This window comes from Rhineura floridana, chromosome 7, assembly GCF_030035675.1.
Source record: "Rhineura floridana isolate rRhiFlo1 chromosome 7, rRhiFlo1.hap2, whole genome shotgun sequence".
NCBI lineage: Eukaryota > Metazoa > Chordata > Lepidosauria > Squamata > Rhineuridae > Rhineura > Rhineura floridana.
This window is the reverse complement of record NC_084486.1, coordinates 26,489,819-26,507,918: the sequence shown is the minus strand read 5'-3', so window position 1 is coordinate 26,507,918 and position 18,100 is coordinate 26,489,819.

Here is an 18,100-nt window from a genome sequence, read left to right as displayed (position 1 = left end):
TGCCATCTTTTTCTCTACTGAGGTGCATTCAGGTTTCTGCAGCTTGTTCAGAATCTAGAGCAGGGAAACAGGTTCCGCAAACTTTTTCTGCCCTTTCGGATCTCGGGCATCATATGACGCGAGTTTGAGACGCTTTGGATACTTTTCATTTTATTGAAAAAATCCTGACCCGCGGGTCACACTTTTTGCCTTCTTTTTCTCTCCTGAGCTTCACACAGGTTTCTGCAGCTTGTTCAGAATCTAGAGCAGGGAAACAGGTTCCGCAAGCTTTTTCTGCCCTTTCGGAACTCGGGCATCATATGACGCGAGTTTGAGACACTTTGGATACTTTTCATTTTTTTGAAAAAATCCTGACCTGCAGGTCACACTTTTTGCCTGCTTTTTCTCTCCTGAGCTGCACTCAGGTTTCTGTAGCTTGTTCTGAATCTAGAGCAGGGAAACAGGTTCCGCAAACTTTTTCTGCCCTTTCGGATCACGGGCATCATATGATGCGAGTTTGAGACGCTTTGGATACTTTTCATTTTTTTGAAAAAATCCTGACCTGCGGGTCACACTTTTTGCCTTCTTTTTCTCTCCTGAGCTGCACTCAGGTTTCTGCAGCTTGTTCAGAATCTAGTGCAGGGAAACAGGTTCCGCAAACTTTTTCTGCCCTTTCGGATCTCGGGCATCATATGACGCGAGTTGCAGACGCTTTAGATACTTTTCATTTTTTTGAAAAAATCATGACCCGCGGGTCACACTTTTTGCCTTCTTTTTCTCTCCTGAGGTGCAGTCAGGTTTCTGTAGCTTGTTCAGAATCTAGAGCAGGGAAACAGGTTCCGCAAGCTTTTTCTGCCCTTTCGGATCTCGGGCATCATATGACGCTAGTTTGAGACGCTTTGGATACTTTTCATTTTTTTGAAAAAATCCTGTCCCGCGGGTCACACTTTTTGCCTGCTTTTTCTCTCCTGAGCTGCACTCAGGTTTCTGCAGCTTGTTCAGAATCTAGAGCAGGGAAACAGGTTCCGCAAACTTTTTCTGCCCTTTCGGATCTCGGACATCATATGACGCGAGTTTGACACGCTTTGGATACTTTTCATTTTTTTGAAAAAATCCTGACCCGCGGGTCACACTTTTTGCCTTCTTTTTCTCTCCTGAGCTGCACTCAGGTTTCTGCAGCTTGTTCAGAATCTAGAGCAGGGAAACAGGTTCCGCAAACTTTTTCTGCCCTTTTGGATCTCGGGCATCATATGATACAATTTTGAGACGCTTTGGATACTTTTCATTTTTTTGAAAAAATCCTGACCCGCGGGTCACACTTTTTGCCTTCTTTTTCTCTCCTCAGCTGCACTCAGGTTTCTGCAGCTTGTTCAGAATCTAGAGCAGGGAAACAGGTTCCGCAAGCTTTTTCTGCCCTTTTGGATCTCGGGCATCACATGACGCGAGTTTGAGACGCTTTGGATACTTTTCATTTTTTTGAAAAAATCCTGACCTGCGCGTCACACTTTTTGCCTGCTTTTTCTCTCCTGAGCTGCACTCAGGTTTCTGCAGCTTGTTCAGAATATAGAGCAGGGAAACAGGTTCCGCAAGCTTTTTCTGCCCTTTCGGATCTCGGGCATCATATGATGCAATTTTGAGAAGCTTTGGATACTTTTCATTTTTTTGAAAAAATCCTGACCCGCGGGTCACACTTTTTTCCTGCTTTTTCTCTCCTGAGGTGCACTCAGGTTTCTGCAGCTTGTTCAGTATCTAGAGCAGGGAAACAGGTTCCGCAAACTTTTTCTGCCCTTTTGGATCTTGGGCATCATATGACACGAGTTTGAGACGCTTTGGATTCTTTTCATTTTTTTGAAAAAATCCTGACCCGCGGGTCACACTTTTTGCCTTCTTTTTCTCTCCTGAGCTGCACTCAGGTTTCTGCAGCTTGTTCAGAATCTAGAGCAGGGAAACAGGTTCTGCAAACTTTTTCTGCCCTTTCAGATATCGGGCATCATATGATACAATTTTGAGACGCTTTGGATACTTTTCATTTTTTTGAAAAAATCCTGACCCGCGGGTCACACTTTGTGCCTTCTTTTTCTCTCCTGAGCTGCACTCAGGTTTCTGCAGCTTGTTCAGAATCTAGAGCAGGGAAACAGGTTCCGCAAGCTTTTTCTGCCCTTTCGGAACTCGGGCATCACATGACGCGAGTTTGAGACGGTTTGGATACTTTTCATATTTTTGAAAAAATCCTGACCCGCGGGTCACACTTTTTGCCTGCCTTTTCTCTCCTGAGCTGCACTCAGGTTTCTGCAGCTTGTTCAGAATATAGAGCAGGGAAACAGGTTCCGCAAACTTTTTCTGCCCTTTCGTATCTCGGGCATCATATGACACGAGTTTGAGACGCTTTGCATACTTTTCATTTTTTTGAAAAAATCCTGACCCGCGGGTCACACTTTTTGCCATCTTTTTCTCTACTGAGGTGCATTCAGGTTTCTGTAGCTTGTTCTGAATCAAGAGCAGGGAAACAGGTTCCGCAAGCTTTTTAAGCCCTTTCGGATCTCGGGCATCATATGACGCGAGTTGGAGACGCTTTGGATACTTTTCATTTTTTTGAAAAAATCCTGACCCGCGGGTCACACTTTTTGCCTTCTTTTTCTCTCCTGAGGTGCAGTCAGGTTTCTGTAGCTTGTTCAGAATCTAGAGCAGGGAAACAGGTTCCGCAAACTTTTTCTGCCCTTTCGGATCTCGGGAATCATATCACATGAGTTTGAGACGCTTTGGATACTTTTCATTTTTTTGAAAAAATCCTGACCCGTGGGTCACACTTTTTGCCTTCTTTTTCTCTCCTGAGCTGCACTCAGGTTTGTGCAGCTTGTTCAGAATCTAGAGCAGGGAAACAGGTTCCGCAAACTTTTTCTGCCCTTTCGGATCACGGGCATCATATGATGCGAGTTTGAGACGCTTTGGATACTTTTCATTTTTTTGAAAAAATCCTGACCTGCGGGTCACACTTTTTGCCTTCTTTTTCTCTCCTGAGCTGCACTCAGGTTTCTGCAGCTTGTTCAGAATCTAGAGCAGGGAAACAGGTTCCGCAAACTTTTTCTGCCCTTTCGGATCTCGGGCATCATATGACGCGAGTTTGAGACGCTTTGGATACTTTTCATTTTATTGAAAAAATCCTGACCCGCGGGTCACACTTTTTGCCTTCTTTTTCTCTCCTGAGCTTCACACAGGTTTCTGCAGCTTGTTCAGAATCTAGAGCAGGGAAACAGGTTCCGCAAGCTTTTTCTGCCCTTTCGGAACTCGGGCATCATATGACGCGAGTTTGAGACACTTTGGATACTTTTCATTTTTTTGAAAAAATCCTGACCTGCAGGTCACACTTTTTGCCTGCTTTTTCTCTCCTGAGCTGCACTCAGGTTTCTGTAGCTTGTTCAGAATATAGAGCAGGGAAACAGGTTCCGCAAACTTTTTCTGCCATTTCGGATCTCGGGCATCATATGACACGAGTTTGAGACGCTTTGGATACTTTTCATTTTTTTGAAAAAATCCTGACCCGCGGGTCACACTTTTTGCCTTCTTTTTCTCTCCTGAGCTGCACTCAGGTTTCTGTAGCTTGTTCTGAATCTAGAGCAGGGAAACAGGTTCCGCAAACTTTTTCTGCCCTTTCGGATCTCGGGCATCATATGACGCGAGTTTGAGACGCTTCGGATACCTTTCATTTTTTTGAAAAAATCCTGACCTGCGGGTCACACTTTTTGCCTGCTCTTTCTCTCCTGAGCTGCACTCAGGTTTCTGCAGCTTGTTCAGAATCTAGAGCAGGGAAACAGGTTCCGCAATCTTTTTCTGCCCTTTTGGATATCGGGCATCATATGACACGAATTTGAGACGCTTTGGATACTTTTCATTTTTTTGAAAAATTCCTGACCCCCGCGGGTCACACTTTTTGCCTTCTTTTTCTCTCCTGAGCTGCACTCAGGTTTCTGCAGCTTGTTCAGAATCTAGAGCAGGGAAACAGGTTCCGCAAACTTTTTCTGCCCTTTCGGATCTCGGGCATCATATGATACAATTCTGAGACGCTTTGGATACTTTTCATTTTTTTGAAAAAATCCTGACCCGCGGGTCACACTTTTTGCCTTCTTTTTCTCTCCTGAGCTGCACTCAGGTTTCTGCAGCTTGTTCAGAATCTAGAGCAGGGACACAGGTTCCGCAAGCTTTTTCTGCCCTTTCGGAACTCGGGCATCATATGACGCGAGTTTGAGACGCTTTGGATACTTTTCATTTTTTTGAAAAAATCGTGACCCGCGGGTCACACTTTGTGCCTTCTTTTTCTCTCCTGAGCTGCACTCAGGTTTCTGCAGCTTGTTCAGAATCTAGAGCAGGGAAACAGGTTCCGCAAGCTTTTTCTGCCCTTTCGGAACTCGGGCATCATATGACACGAGTTTGAGACGCTTTGCATACTTTTCATTTTTTTGAAAAAATCCTGACCCGCGGGTCACACTTTTTGCCATCTTTTTCTCTACTGAGGTGCATTCAGGTTTCTGCAGCTTGTTCTGAATCTAGAGCAGGGAAACAGGTTCCGCAAGCTTTTTAAGCCCTTTCGGATCTCGGGCATCATATGACACGAGTTGGAGACGCTTTGGATACTTTTCATTTTTTTGAAAAAATCCTGACCCGCGGGTCACACTTTTTGCCTTCTTTTTCTCTCCTGAGGTGCAGTCAGGTTTCTGTAGCTTGTTCAGAATCTAGAGCAGGGAAACAGGTTCCGCAAACTTTTTCTGCCCTTTCGGATCTCGGGAATCATATCACACGAGTTTGAGACGCTTTGGATACTTTTCATTTTTTTGAAAAAATCCTGACCCGTGGGTCACACTTTTTGCCTTCTTTTTCTCTCCTGAGCTGCACTAAGGTTTGTGCAGCTTGTTCAGAATCTAGAGCAGGGAAACAGGTTCCGCAAACTTTTTCTGCCCTTTCGGATCACGGGCATCATATGATGCGAGTTTGAGACGCTTTGGATACTTTTCATTTTTTTGAAAAAATCCTGACCTGCAGGTCACACTTTTTGCCTTCTTTTTCTCTCCTGAGCTGCACTCAGGTTTCTGCAGCTTGTTCAGAATCTAGTGCAAGGAAACAGGTTCCGCAAACTTTTTCTGCCCTTTCGGATCTCGGGCATCATATCACACGAGTTTGAGACGCTTTGGATACTTTTCATTTTATTGAAAAAATCCTGACCCGCGGGTCACACTTTTTGCCTTCTTTTTCTCTCCTGAGCTTCACACAGGTTTCTGCAGCTTGTTCAGAATCTAGAGCAGGGAAACAGGTTCCGCAAGCTTTTTCTGCCCTTTCGGATCTCGGGCATCATATGACACGAGTATGAGACGCTTTGGATACTTTTCATTTTTTTGAAAAAATCCTGACCCGCGGGTCACACTTTTTGCCTTCTTTTTCTCTCCTGAGCTGCACTCAGGTTTCTGTAGCTTGTTCTGAATCTAGAGCAGGGAAACAGGTTCCGCAAACTTTTTCTGCCCTTTCGGATCTCGGGCATCATATGACGCGAGTTTGAGACGCTTTGGATACTTTTCATTTTTTTGAAAAAATCCTGATCCGCGGGTCACACTTTTTGCCTTCTTTTTCTCTCCTGAGCTGCACTCAGGTTTCTGCAGCTTGTTCAGAATCTAGAGCAGGGAAACAGGTTCCGCAAACTTTTTCTGCCCTTTCGGATCTCGGGCATCATATGATGCGAGTTTGAGACACTTTGGATACCTTTCATTTTTTTGAAAAAATCCTGACCTGCGGGTCACACTTTTTGCCTGCTTTTTCTCTCCTGAGCTACACTCAGGTTTCTGCAGCTTGTTCAGAATCTAGAGCAGGGAAACAGGTTCCGCAAGCTTTTTCTGCCCTTTCGGAAGTCGGGCATCATATGACGCGAGTTTGAGACGCTTTGGATACTTTTCATTTTTTTGAAAAAATCCTGACCCGCAGGTCACACTTTTTGCCTGCTTTTTCTCTCCTGAGCTGCACTCAGGTTTCTGTAGCTTGTTCAGAATATAGAGCAGGGAAACAGGTTCCGCAAACTTTTTCTGCCCTTTCGTATCTCGGGCATCATATGACGCGAGTTTGACACGCTTTGGATACTTTTGATTTTTTTGAAAAAATCCTGACCCGCGGGTCACAATTTTTGCCTGCTTTTTCTCTCCTGAGCTGCACTCAGGTTTCTGCAGCTTGTTCAGAATCTAGAGCAGGGAAACAGGTTCCTCAAACTTTTTCTGCCCTTTCGGATCTCGGACATCATATGACTCGAGTTTGAGACGCTTTGGATACTTTCCATTTTTTTGAAAAAATCCTAACCCGCGCGTCACACTTTTTGCCTTCTTTTTCTCTCCTGAGCTGCACTCAGGTTTCTGCAGCTTGTTCAGAATCTAGAGCAGGGAAACAGGTTCCGCAAACTTTTTCTGCCCTTTCGGATCTCGGGCATCATATGATACAATTTTGAGACGCTTTGGATACTTTTCATTTTTTTGAAAAAATCCTGACCCACGGGTTACACTTTTTGCCTTCTTTTTCTCTCCTGAGCTGCACTCAGGTTTCTGCAGCTTGTTCAGAATCTAGAGCAGGGAAACAGGTTCCGCAAGCTTTTTCTGCCCTTTCGGAACTCGGGCATCACATGACGCGAGTTTGAGACGCTTTGGATACTTTTCATTTTTTTGAAAAAATCCTGACCCGCGGGTCACACTTTTTGCCTGCTTTTTCTCTCCTGAGCTGCACTCAGGTTTCTGCAGCTTGTTCAGAATATAGAGCAGGGAAACAGGTTCCGCAAACTTTTTCTGCCCTTTCGGATCTCGGGCATCATATGACACGAGTTTGAGATGCTTTCGATACTTTTCATTTTTTTGAAAAAATCCTGACCCGCGGGTCACACTTTTTGCCATCTTTTTCTCTACTGAGGTGCATTCAGGTTTCTGTAGCTTGTTCTGAATCTAGAGCAGGGAAACAGGTTCCACCAGCTTTTTAAGCCCTTTTGGATCTCGGGCATCATATGACGCGAGTTGGAGACGCTTTGGATACTTTTCATTTTTTTGAAAAAATCATGACCCGCGGGTCACACTTTTTGCCTTCTTTTTCTCTCCTGAGGTGCAGTCAGGTTTCTGTAGCTTGTTCAGAATCTAGAGCAGGGAAACAGGTTCCGCAAGCTTTTTCTGCCCTTTCGGATCTCGGGCATCATATGACGCTAGTTTGAGACGCTTTGGATACTTTTCATTTTTTTGAAAAAATCCTGACCCGCGGGTCACACTTTTTGCCTGCTTTTTCTCTCCTGAGCTGCACTCAGGTTTCTGCAGCTTGTTCAGAATCTAGAGCAGGGAAACAGGTTCCGCAAACTTTTTCTGCCCTTTCGGATCTCGGACATCATATGACGCGAGTTTGACACGCTTTGGATACTTTTCATTTTTTTGAAAAAATCCTGACCCGCGGGTCACACTTTTTGCCTTCTTTTTCTCTCCTGAGCTGCACTCAGGTTTCTGCAGCTTGTTCAGAATCTAGAGCAGGGAAACAGGTTCCGCAAGCTTTTTCTGCCCTTTTGGATCTCGGGCATCACATGACGCGAGTTTGAGACGCTTTGGATACTTTTCATTCTTTTGAAAAAATCCTGACCTGCGCGTCACACTTTTTGCCTGCTTTTTCTCTCCTGAGCTGCACTCAGGTTTCTGCAGCTTGTTCAGAATATAGAGCAGGGAAACAGGTTCCGCAAACTTTTTCTGCCCTTTTGGATCTTGGGCATCATATGACACGAGTTTGAGACGCTTTGGATTCTTTTCATTTTTTTGAAAAAATCCTGACCCGCGGGTCACACTTTTTTCCTGCTTTTTCTCTCCTGAGGTGCACTCAGGCTTCTGTAGCTTGTTCAGAATCTAGAGCAGGGAAACAGGTTCCGCAAACTTTTTCTGCCCTTTCGTATCTCGGGCATCATATGACGCGAGTTTGAGACGCTTTGGATACTTTTCATTTTTTTGAAAAAATCCTGACCCGCGGGTCACACTTTTTGCCTGCTCTTTCTCTCCTGAGCTGCACTCAGGTTTCTGCAGCTTGTTCAGAATCTAGAGCAGGGAAACAGGTTCCGCAATCTTTTTCTGCCCTTTTGGATATCGGGCATCATATGACACGAATTTGAGACGCTTTGGATACTTTTCATTTTTTTGAAAAATTCCTGACCCCCGCGGGTCACACTTTTTGCCTTCTTTTTCTCTCCTGAGCTGCACTCAGGTTTCTGCAGCTTGTTCAGAATCTAGAGCAGGGACACAGGTTCCGCAAGCTTTTTCTGCCCTTTCGGAACTCGGGCATCATATGACGCGAGTTTGAGACGCTTTGGATACTTTTCATTTTTTTGAAAAAATCGTGACCCGCGGGTCACACTTTTTGCCTTCTTTTTCTCTCCTGAGCTGCACTCAGGTTTCTGCAGCTTGTTCAGAATCTAGAGCAGGGAAACATGTTCTGCAAGCTTTTTCTGCCCTTTGGGAACTCGGGCATCATATGACGCGAGTTTGAGACGCTTTGGATACTTTTCATTTTTTTGAAAAAATCCTGAACCGCGGGTCACACTTTTTGCCTGCTTTTTCTCTCCTGAGCTGCACTCAGGTTTCTGTAGCTTGTTCAGAATCTAGAGCAGGGAAACAGGTTCCGCAAACTTTTTCTGCCCTTTCGTATCTCGGGCATCATATGACGCGAGTTTGAGACGCTTTGGATACTTTTCTTTTTTTTGAAAAAATCCTGTCCCGCGGGTCACACTTTTTGCCTGCCTTTTCTCTCCTGAGCTGCACTCAGGTTTCTGCAGCTTGTTCAGAATCTAGAGCAGGGAAACAGGTTCCTCAAACTTTTTCTGCCCTTTCGGATCTCGGACATCATATGACTCGAGTTTGAGACGCTTTGGATACTTTTCATTTTTTTGAAAAAATCCTGACCCGCGGGTCACACTTTTTGCCTGCTTTTTCTCTCCTGAGCTGCACTCAGGTTTCTGCAGCTTGTTCAGAATCAAGAGCAGGGAAACAGGTTCCGCAAACTTTTTCTGCCCTTTCGGATATCGGGCATCATATGACACGAATTTGAGATGCTTTGGATACTTTTCATTTTTTTGAAAAAATCCTGACCCGCGGGTCACACTTTTTGCCTTCTTTTTCTCTCCTGAGCTGCACTCAGGTTTCTGCAGCTTGTTCAGAATCTAGAGCAGGGAAACAGGTTCTGCAAACTTTTTCTGCCCTTTCAGATATCGGGCATCATATGATACAATTTTGAGACGCTTTGGATACTTTTCATTTTTTTGAAAAAATCCTGACCCGCGGGTCACACTTTGTGCCTTCTTTTTCTCTCCTGAGCTGCACTCAGGTTTCTGCAGCTTGTTCAGAATCTAGAGCAGGGAAACAGGTTCCGCAAGCTTTTTCTGCCCTTTCGGAACTCGGGCATCACATGACGCGAGTTTGAGACGGTTTGGATACTTTTCATATTTTTGAAAAAATCCTGACCCGCGGGTCACACTTTTTGCCTGCTTTTTCTCTCCTGAGCTGCACTCAGGTTTCTGCAGCTTGTTCAGAATATAGAGCAGGGAAACAGGTTCCGCAAACTTTTTCTGCCCTTTCGGATCTCGGGCATCATATGACACGAGTTTGAGACGCTTTGCATACTTTTCATTTTTTTGAAAAAATCCTGACCCGCGGGTCACACTTTTTGCCATCTTTTTCTCTACTGAGGTGCATTCAGGTTTCTGTAGCTTGTTCTGAATCTAGAGCAGGGAAACAGGTTCCGCAAGCTTTTTAAGCCCTTTCGGATCTCGGGCATCATATGACGCGAGTTGGAGACGCTTTGGATACTTTTCATTTTTTTGAAAAAATCCTGACCCGCGGGTCACACTTTTTGCCTTCTTTTTCTCTCCTGAGGTGCAGTCAGGTTTCTGTAGCTTGTTCAGAATCTAGTGCAGGGAAACAGGTTCCGCAAACTTTTTCTGCCCTTTCGGATCTCGGGAATCATATCACATGAGTTTGAGACGCTTTGGATACTTTTCATTTTTTTGAAAAAATCCTGACCCGCGGGTCACACTTTTTGCCTTCTTTTTCTCTCCTGAGCTGCACTCAGGTTTCTGCAGCTTGTTCAGAATCTAGAGCAGGGAAACAGGTTCCGCAAGCTTTTTCTGCCCTTTCGGAACTCGAGCATCATATGACGCGAGTTTGAGACGCTTTGGATACTTTTCATTTTTTTGAAAAAATCGTGACCCGCGGGTCACACTTTTTGCCTTCTTTTTCTCTCCTGAGCTGCACTCAGGTTTCTGCAGCTTGTTCAGAATCTAGAGCAGGGAAACATGTTCTGCAAGCTTTTTCTGCCCTTTCGGAACTCGGGCATCATATGACGCGAGTTTGAGACTCTTTGGATACTTTTCATTTTTTTGAAAAAATCCTGAACCGCGGGTCACACTTTTTGCCTGCCTTTTCTCTCCTGAGCTGCACTCAGGTTTCTGCAGCTTGTTCAGAATCTAGAGCAGGGAAACAGGTTCCTCAAACTTTTTCTGCCCTTTCGGATCTCGGACATCATATGACTCGAGTTTGAGACGCTTTGGATACTTTTCATTTTTTTGAAAAAATCCTGACCCGCGGGTCACACTTTTTGCCTGCTTTTTCTCTCCTGAGCTGCACTCAGGTTTCTGCAGCTTGTTCAGAATCAAGAGCAGGGAAACAGGTTCCGCAAACTTTTTCTGCCCTTTCGGATCTCGGGCATCATATGACACGAATTTGAGATGCTTTGGATACTTTTCATTTTTTGAAAAAATCCTGACCCGCGGGTCACACTTTTTGCCTTCTTTTTCTCTCCTGAGCTGCACTCAGGTTTCTGCAGCTTGTTCAGAATCTAGAGCAGGGAAACAGGTTCTGCAAACTTTTTCTGCCCTTTCGGATCTCGGGCATCATATGATACAATTTTGAGACGCTTTGGATACTTTTCATTTTTTTGAAAAAATCCTGACCCGCGGGTCACACTTTTTTCCTGCTTTTTCTCTCCTGAGCTGCACTCAGGTTTCTGCAGCTTGTTCGGAATCTAGAGCAGGGAAACAGGTTCCGCAAACTTTTTCTGCCCTTTCGGATCTCGGGCATCATATCACACGAGTTTGAGACGCTTTGGATACTTTTCATTTTTTTGAAAAAATCCTGACCCGCGGGTCACAATTTTTGCCTGCTTTTTCTCTCCTGAGCTGCACTCAGGTTTCTGCAGCTTGTTCAGAATCTAGACCAGGGAAACAGGTTCCGCAAGCTTTTTCTGCCCTTTCGGAACTCGGGCATCATATGACGCGAGTTTGAGACACTTTGGATACTTTTCATTTTTTTGAAAAAATCCTGACCCGCGGGTCACACTTTTTGCCTGCTTTTTCTCTCCTGAGCTGCACTCAGGTTTCTGTAGCTTGTTCAGAATATAGAGCAGGGAAACAGGTTCCGCAAACTTTTTCTGCCATTTCGGATCTCGGGCATCATATGACACGAGTTTGAGACGCTTTGGATACTTTTCATTTTTTTGAAAAAATCCTGACCCGCGGGTCACACTTTTTGCCTTCTTTTTCTCTCCTGAGCTGCACTCAGGTTTCTGTAGCTTGTTCTGAATCTAGAGCAGGGAAACAGGTTCCGCAAACTTTTTCTGCCCTTTCGGATCTCGGGCATCATATGACGCGAGTTTGAGACGCTTTGGATACTTTTCATTTTTTTGAAAAAATCCTGATCCGCGGGTCACACTTTTTGCCTTCTTTTTCTCTCCTGAGCTGCACTCAGGTTTCTGCAGCTTGTTCAGAATCTAGAGCAGGGAAACAGGTTCCGCAAACTTTTTCTGCCCTTTCGGATCTCGGGCATCATATGATGCGAGTTTGAGACACTTTGGATACCTTTCATTTTTTTGAAAAAATCCTGACCTGCGGGTCACACTTTTTGCCTGCTTTTTCTCTCCTGAGCTGCAGTCAGGTTTCTGCAGCTTGTTCAGAATCTAGAGCAGGGAAACAGGTTCCGCAAACTTTTTCTGCCCTTTCGGATCTCGGGCATCATATGATACAATTTTGAGACGCTTTGGATACTTTTCATTTTTTTGAAAAAATCCTGACCCGCGGGTCACACTTTTTGCCTTCTTTTTCTCTCCTGAGCTGCACTCAGGTTTCTGCAGCTTGTTCAGAATCTAGAGCAGGGAAACATGTTCCGCAAGCTTTTTCTGCCCTTTCGGAAGTCGGGCATCATATGACGCGAGTTTGAGACGCTTTGGATACTTTTCATTTTTTTGAAAAAATCCTGACCCGCGGGTCACACTTTTTTCCTGCTTTTTCTCTCCTGAGCTGCACTCAGGTTTCTGCAGCTTGTTCAGAATCTAGAGCAGGGAAACAGGTTCCGCAAACTTTTTCTGCCCTTTCGGATCTCGGGCATCATATCACACGAGTTTGAGACGCTTTGGATACTTTTCATTTTATTGAAAAAATCCTGACCCGCGGGTCACACTTTTTGCCTTCTTTTTCTCTCCTGAGCTTCACACAGGTTTCTGCAGCTTGTTCAGAATCTAGAGCAGGGAAACAGGTTCCGCAAGCTTTTTCTGCCCTTTCGGAACTCGGGCATCATATGACGCGAGTTTGAGACACTTTGGATACTTTTCATTTTTTTGAAAAAATCCTGACCCGCGGGTCACACTTTTTGCCTGCTTTTTCTCTCCTGAGCTGCACTCAGGTTTCTGTAGCTTGTTCAGAATATAGAGCAGGGAAACAGGTTCCGCAAACTTTTTCTGCCATTTCGGATCTCGGGCATCATATGACACGAGTTTGAGACGCTTTGGATACTTTTCATTTTTTTGAAAAAATCCTGACCCGCGGGTCACACTTTTTGCCTTCTTTTTCTCTCCTGAGCTGCACTCAGGTTTCTGTAGCTTGTTCTGAATCTAGAGTAGGGAAACAGGTTCCGCAAACTTTTTCTGCCCTTTCGGATCTCGGGCATCATATGACGCGAGTTTGAGACGCTTTGGATACTTTTCATTTTTTTGAAAAAATCCTGATCCGCGGGTCACACTTTTTGCCTTCTTTTTCTCTCCTGAGCTGCACTCAGGTTTCTGCAGCTTGTTCAGAATCTAGAGCAGGGAAACAGGTTCCGCAAACTTTTTCTGCCCTTTCGGATCTCGGGCATCATATGATGCGAGTTTGAGACGCTTTGGATACCTTTCATTTTTTTGAAAAAATCCTGACCTGCGGGTCACACTTTTTGCCTTCTTTTTCTCTCCTGAGCTGCACTCAGGTTTCTGCAGCTTGTTCAGAATCTAGAGCAGGGAAACAGGTTCCGCAAACTTTTTCTGCCCTTTCGGATCTCGGGCATCATATGATACAATTTTGAGACGCTTTGGATACTTTTCATTTTTTTGAAAAAATCCTGACCCGCGGGTCACACTTTTTGCCTTCTTTTTCTCTCCTGAGCTGCACTCAGGTTTCTGCAGCTTGTTCAGAATCTAGAGCAGGGAAACATGTTCCGCAAGCTTTTTCTGCCCTTTCGGAACTCGGGCATCATATGACGCGAGTTTGAGACGCTTTGGATACTTTTCATTTTTTTGAAAAAATCCTGACCCGCAGGTCACACTTTTTGCCTGCTTTTTCTCTCCTGAGCTGCACTCAGGTTTCTGTAGCTTGTTCAGAATGTAGAGCAGGGAAACAGGTTCCGCAAACTTTTTCTGCCCTTTCGTATCTCGGGCATCATATGACGCGAGTTTGACACGCTTTGGATACTTTTCATTTTTTTGAAAAAATCCTGACCCGCGGGTCACAATTTTTGCCTGCTTTTTCTCTCCTGAGCTGCACTCAGGTTTCTGCAGCTTGTTCAGAATCTAGACCAGGGAAACAGGTTCCACAAGCTTTTTCTGCCCTTTCGGAACTCGGGGATCATATGACGCGAGTTTGAGACACTTTGGATACTTTTCATTTTTTTGAAAAAATCCTGACCCGCGGGTCACACTTTTTGCCTGCTTTTTCTCTCCTGAGCTGCACTCAGGTTTCTGTAGCTTGTTCAGAATATAGAGCAGGGAAACAGGTTCCGCAAACTTTTTCTGCCATTTCGGATCTCGGGCATCATATGACACGAGTTTGAGACGCTTTGGATACTTTTCATTTTTTTGAAAAAATCCTGACCCGCGGGTCACACTTTTTGCCTTCTTTTTCTCTCCTGAGCTGCACTCAGGTTTCTGTAGCTTGTTCTGAATCTAGAGCAGGGAAACAGGTTCCGCAAACTTTTTCTGCCCTTTCGGATCTCGGGCATCATATGACGCGAGTTTGAGACGCTTTGGATACTTTTCATTTTTTTGAAAAAATCCTGATCCGCGGGTCACACTTTTTGCCTTCTTTTTCTCTCCTGAGCTGCACTCAGGTTTCTGCAGCTTGTTCAGAATCTAGAGCAGGGAAACAGGTTCCGCAAACTTTTTCTGCCCTTTCGGATCTCGGGCATCATATGATGCGAGTTAGAGACACTTTGGATACCTTTCATTTTTTTGAAAAAATCCTGACCTGCGGGTCACACTTTTTGCCTGCTTTTTCTCTCCTGAGCTGCACTCAGGTTTCTGCAGCTTGTTCAGAATCTAGAGCAGGGAAACAGGTTCCGCAAACTTTTTCTGCCCTTTCGGATCTCGGGCATCATATGATACAATTTTGAGACGCTTTGGATACTTTTCATTTTTTTGAAAAAATCCTGACCCGCGGGTCACACTTTTTGCCTTCTTTTTCTCTCCTGAGCTGCACTCAGGTTTCTGCAGCTTGTTCAGAATCTAGAGCAGGGAAACATGTTCCGCAAGCTTTTTCTGCCCTTTCGGAAGTCGGGCATCATATGACGCGAGTTTGAGACGCTTTGGATACTTTTCATTTTTTTGAAAAAATCCTGACCCGCAGGTCACACTTTTTGCCTGCTTTTTCTCTCCTGAGCTGCACTCAGGTTTCTGTAGCTTGTTCAGAATATAGAGCAGGGAAACAGGTTCCGCAAACTTTTTCTGCCCTTTCGTATCTCGGGCATCATATGACGCGAGTTTGACACGCTTTGGATACTTTTGATTTTTTTGAAAAAATCCTGACCCGCGGGTCACAATTTTTGCCTGCTTTTTCTCTCCTGAGCTGCACTCAGGTTTCTGCAGCTTGTTCAGAATCTAGAGCAGGGAAACAGGTTCCTCAAACTTTTTCTGCCCTTTCGGATCTCGGACATCATATGACTCGAGTTTGAGACGCTTTGGATACTTTTCATTTTTTTGAAAAAATCCTGACCCGCGGGTCACACTTTTTGCCTTCTTTTTCTCTCCTGAGCTGCACTCAGGTTTCTGCAGCTTGTTCAGAATCTAGAGCAGGGAAACAGGTTCCGCAAACTTTTTCTGCCCTTTCGGATATCGGGCATCATATGACACGAATTTGAGATGCTTTGGATACTTTCCATTTTTTTTAAAAAATCCTAACCCGCGGGTCACACTTTTTGCCTTCTTTTTCTCTCCTGAGCTGCACTCAGGTTTCTGCAGCTTGTTCAGAATCTAGAGCAGGGAAACAGGTTCCGCAAACTTTTTCTGCCCTTTCGGATCTCGGGCATCATATGATACAATTTTGAGACGCTTTGGATACTTTTCATTTTTTTGAAAAAATCCTGACCCACGGGTTACACTTTTTGCCTTCTTTTTCTCTCCTGAGCTGCACTCAGGTTTCTGCAGCTTGTTCAGAATCTAGAACAGGGAAACAGGTTCCGCAAGCTTTTTCTGCCCTTTCGGAACTCGGGCATCACATGACGCGAGTTTGAGACGCTTTGGATACTTTTCATTTTTTTGAAAAAATCCTGACCCGCGGGTCACACTTTTTGCCTGCTTTTTCTCTCCTGAGCTGCACTCAGGTTTCTGCAGCTTGTTCAGAATATAGAGCAGGGAAACAGGTTCCGCAAACTTTTTCTGCCCTTTCGGATCTCGGGCATCATATGACACGAGTTTGAGACGCTTTGGATACTTTTCATTTTTTTGAAAAAATCCTGACCCGCGGGTCACACTTTTTGCCATCTTTTTCTCTACTGAGGTGCATTCAGGTTTCTGTAGCTTGTTCTGAATCTAGAGCAGGGAAACAGGTTCCACCAGCTTTTTAAGCCCTTTTGGATCTCGGGCATCATATGACGCGAGTTGGAGACGCTTTGGATACTTTTCATTTTTTTGAAAAAATCATGACCCGCGGGTCACACTTTTTGCCTTCTTTTTCTCTCCTGAGGTGCAGTCAGGTTTCTGTAGCTTGTTCAGAATCTAGAGCAGGGAAACAGGTTCCGCAAGCTTTTTCTGCCCTTTCGGATCTCGGGCATCATATGACGCTAGTTTGAGACGCTTTGGATACTTTTCATTTTTTTGAAAAAATCCTGACCCGCGGGTCACACTTTTTGCCTGCTTTTTCTCTCCTGAGCTGCACTCAGGTTTCTGCAGCTTGTTCAGAATCTAGAGCAGGGAAACAGGTTCCGCAAACTTTTTCTGCCCTTTCGGATCTCGGACATCATATGACGCGAGTTTGACACGCTTTGGATACTTTTCATTTTTTTGAAAAAATCCTGACCCGCGGGTCACACTTTTTGCCTTCTTTTTCTCTCCTGAGCTGCACTCAGGTTTCTGCAGCTTGTTCAGAATCTAGAGCAGGGAAACAGGTTCCGCAAGCTTTTTCTGCCCTTTTGGATCTCGGGCATCACATGACGCGAGTTTGAGACGCTTTGGATACTTTTCATTTTTTTGAAAAAATCCTGACCTGCGCGTCACACTTTTTGCCTGCTTTTTCTCTCCTGAGCTGCACTCAGGTTTCTGCAGCTTGTTCAGAATCTAGAGCAGGGAAACATGTTCCGCAAGCTTTTTCTGCCCTTTCGGAAGTCGGGCATCATATGACGCGAGTTTGAGACGCTTTGGATACTTTTCATTTTTTTGAAAAAATCCTGACCCGCGGGTCACACTTTTTTCCTGCTTTTTCTCTCCTGAGCTGCACTCAGGTTTCTGCAGCTTGTTCAGAATCTAGAGCAGGGAAACAGGTTCCGCAAACTTTTTCTGCCCTTTCGGATCTCGGGCATCATATCACACGAGTTTGAGACGCTTTGGATACTTTTCATTTTATTGAAAAAATCCTGACCCGCGGGTCACACTTTTTGCCTTCTTTTTCTCTCCTGAGCTTCACACAGGTTTCTGCAGCTTGTTCAGAATCTAGAGCAGGGAAACAGGTTCCGCAAGCTTTTTCTGCCCTTTCGGAACTCGGGCATCATATGACGCGAGTTTGAGACACTTTGGATACTTTTCATTTTTTTGAAAAAATCCTGACCCGCGGGTCACACTTTTTGCCTGCTTTTTCTCTCCTGAGCTGCACTCAGGTTTCTGTAGCTTGTTCAGAATATAGAGCAGGGAAACAGGTTCCGCAAACTTTTTCTGCCATTTCGGATCTCGGGCATCATATGACACGAGTTTGAGACGCTTTGGATACTTTTCATTTTTTTGAAAAAATCCTGACCCGCGGGTCACACTTTTTGCCTTCTTTTTCTCTCCTGAGCTGCACTCAGGTTTCTGTAGCTTGTTCTGAATCTAGAGTAGGGAAACAGGTTCCGCAAACTTTTTCTGCCCTTTCGGATCTCGGGCATCATATGACGCGAGTTTGAGACGCTTTGGATACTTTTCATTTTTTTGAAAAAATCCTGATCCGCGGGTCACACTTTTTGCCTTCTTTTTCTCTCCTGAGCTGCACTCAGGTTTCTGCAGCTTGTTCAGAATCTAGAGCAGGGAAACAGGTTCCGCAAACTTTTTCTGCCCTTTCGGATCTCGGGCATCATATGATGCGAGTTTGAGACGCTTTGGATACCTTTCATTTTTTTGAAAAAATCCTGACCTGCGGGTCACACTTTTTGCCTTCTTTTTCTCTCCTGAGCTGCACTCAGGTTTCTGCAGCTTGTTCAGAATCTAGAGCAGGGAAACAGGTTCCGCAAACTTTTTCTGCCCTTTCGGATCTCGGGCATCATATGATACAATTTTGAGACGCTTTGGATACTTTTCATTTTTTTGAAAAAATCCTGACCCGCGGGTCACACTTTTTGCCTTCTTTTTCTCTCCTGAGCTGCACTCAGGTTTCTGCAGCTTGTTCAGAATC